The following is a 2,790-nucleotide window of genomic DNA, read 5'->3' on the forward strand; positions in this document are numbered from 1 at the left end:
GTCTCTCGACAGCATCTATCTTTGCGGAAATGGAATCAAAGTCATGGCTAGAATCGGCTCTAGCTGCTTTAGATGATCTAACGATATCTTTTTCTTGGTGCCACTCATGTGAGTGGGAAGCAGTGTTATCAATAATTTTGTAAGCATCAGTTGCTGTTTTCTTCATAATGGAACCACCAGCTGCTATATCGATGTATTTCCTTGTAGTTATGTCGCATCCTTGGTAGAATATTCGTACTATTTGACAAGTGTCTAAACCATGTTGCGGACATCCTCTTAATAACTTTCCAAATCTTGTCCATGCCTCATATAAAGTTTCATTTGGCTTCTGTGTGAACGTAACAATTTCTCCTTGAAGTCTTACGGCTTTAGATACCGGAAAGAATTGTTTAAGAAAATTTTCAACTAAAACGTCCCATGTATCAATCGCTCCTTCAGGTAACGATTCCAACCAATCTTTGGCTTCTCCCTTTAAAGTCCAGGGAAATAACATGAGATATTTCTGTTCATCCTCCACTTCTCTTATTTTAAATAGTGTAAAGATCCTATTAAAGGTACGAAGATGTTCATTTGGATCTTCCTTCGGTGCACCACTAAATTGGCATTGATTAGTTACCATATGTAGAATTTGTCCTTTGATTTCATAATCTGGCGCATTAATGTCAGGTTGAGTAATTGCGTGACCTTGGCCAGTGCGTTTAGCTCTCATTCGGTCTTCCATACTTAAAGGTTCCAGATTCTTCATAATTGAATTTGTTGAATCTGAATCACTAGAGGATTCTGATTTAATGGTTCGTTCCTCAACAATCTCTGTTTGAATGATTGGTGGTTCCGGAGGAAAGATTAATGGTTCAGGATCTATGAATTGCCCCTGAATATCCTCCGGATTCTCAATTGTGAGGTCGGGTTCAAAAAATGGATTATCGGAAATTTGAATTGGAGTACTTGGTTGACTGGATGACGATTCAAAAGAAAAATCAACGGCGACAATATTTGCTAGATGTCTTGATCTGGTTACAGGTGGTGAACATACAAAAGGTGGTGAACGTTTTGCTCGGTGCATTCACTGAATATCCTATTAGTTTTTAAAAAGGAAGAAAAATTATATAAATTATCAAATTAATAGACTTTTCTGATTTTGCCCACGTTTTGAATAGCCAAAAGATGCAGCAGAGGGGCAGGATTCGTTTGGTCTCAATATAATTGAGTACTGTTTGGCTCCAATAACCCGGTCCACGTACAAATTCAACTATTACTACGAACCAGAAAATTTTGATGTCTATCAATTTAACCACTTAAAATAATTTTTAGTTAAAGTTTAAAGAAATTTAGAGAGAAGAAATAGAAAAATTCTATGTCCTAAAAACTAGAATGTCGAGAAATAAGAAAGAAAAAGAGCGCGTCGAAAAACGTCGAAAAATAAAAAGCGTCGAAAAATAAAATAAAAATAAGAAAGTAGCGCGTCGAAACTTAAAAAGGAACTAAAAACTAAAAATTAAAAGTTGCGTCTAAAAATATTAAAGCTTAAAAGAAAAACTATATTCAAAACGGCATTAACTTAAAAAGGTACTAAATTTAATAAAACAGCGTCGCAAAATTCTAAAGCATCTAAATCTTAGTCTAAAGAAAAAGCACTTAAGGAATTTTACGGCAAAGCCTAAAAATCTAGAAATAAAAATACTATGGCAAAAACTAGAACTTAAAACTAAATACGAGCGAAAAATACAAATATTACGCTAAAACGAATAAAAAGAAACAAAATATAAAAATATACTTAAAGTTGTAAAAAGTACAATTTTTATAAAAATATTATTTTTATATTATTTATTTTATAAAACTATTAATTTAATAATTTAAAACTAATTAAAACAAAAAAAATAACAAATTAAATACTAAAACTAGAATAAAAACTAAATTAATACACTAACCCTAATTAGGGTATGGATTAAGTAATAATAATAATAATTCCTCCGTAATGATTGCAGTTTAGGGTTTCCTGTGGCATGTCAGGTACTCTCATGCGATCGCATGAGAATTTGCCTTCGGGCTCATGCGATCGCATGAGCTAGGGTTACGGGCCAGGCCTTGGGCTGCTACAGTACGGGCCTCGAATGTTTTATTATTTTTTTTACAAAATAAAAATAAAGAAACTTTATAAAACTTATATTTTTAACAAACTCTTAAAAATATATAAATTTTTTTTTCTTTTTATATTTTTTTGGTTATTTAAAACGTATTTTTACAAAAGCGTATTTTTATAAAAGTAAACTAAAAAATCTTTTTTTTTTATATAGCGTTGCGCTTCCGGCATTTAAGCAGAATTGTCCCCGGCAACGGCGCCAAAAAAATACTTGATGTGTGCGAGGTGTACTAGGAAATAATATTATTTTTACAACGAAATACTATTAAATACGATACAATTTTACACAAGATATTTATTTATTTATAGAATGGATATACCTAAACCTTGCTACAACACTTATAGGCAGTGTACCTAATCGTACAGTAGTGTAGTTTTTAGTAAGTCCGGTTCGTTCCACAGGGATACACTTAAACAAGCTTAACGCTATATTAGTTTTAACTTATAAAAATACAAATATATATATATATAAGTAATATTATTATTATAAAAGGGGGTTTTTACCGTTTAATGACCGGTTTGTCGATTTTAAAACTTTTAGTCGCAGTTAAAATCTAATGTAAAATATTAAATAAATAAAAAGACTTAATTTAAAGCGTAAAGTAAATAACGATAATGAATAAAATAAAATTGTGATAATTAAAGAGTAC

At 31.3% G+C, this 2,790-nt stretch overlaps 1 non-coding gene across 1 annotated transcript; it reads left to right on the forward strand.

Moving 5' to 3' along the window:
* Nucleotides 1–254: 254 nt before the first annotated feature.
* On the forward strand, nt 255–361 carry LOC139869848 (small nucleolar RNA R71). The gene has a single exon (XR_011766422.1). It is a non-coding gene; the product is annotated as a small nucleolar RNA R71 (small nucleolar RNA).
* The last annotated feature ends 2,429 nt before the right edge of the window (nt 362–2,790 follow it).

This window comes from Rutidosis leptorrhynchoides, chromosome 9 (assembly GCF_046630445.1).
Source record: "Rutidosis leptorrhynchoides isolate AG116_Rl617_1_P2 chromosome 9, CSIRO_AGI_Rlap_v1, whole genome shotgun sequence".
Classification (NCBI taxonomy): Eukaryota; Viridiplantae; Streptophyta; class Magnoliopsida; order Asterales; family Asteraceae; genus Rutidosis; species Rutidosis leptorrhynchoides.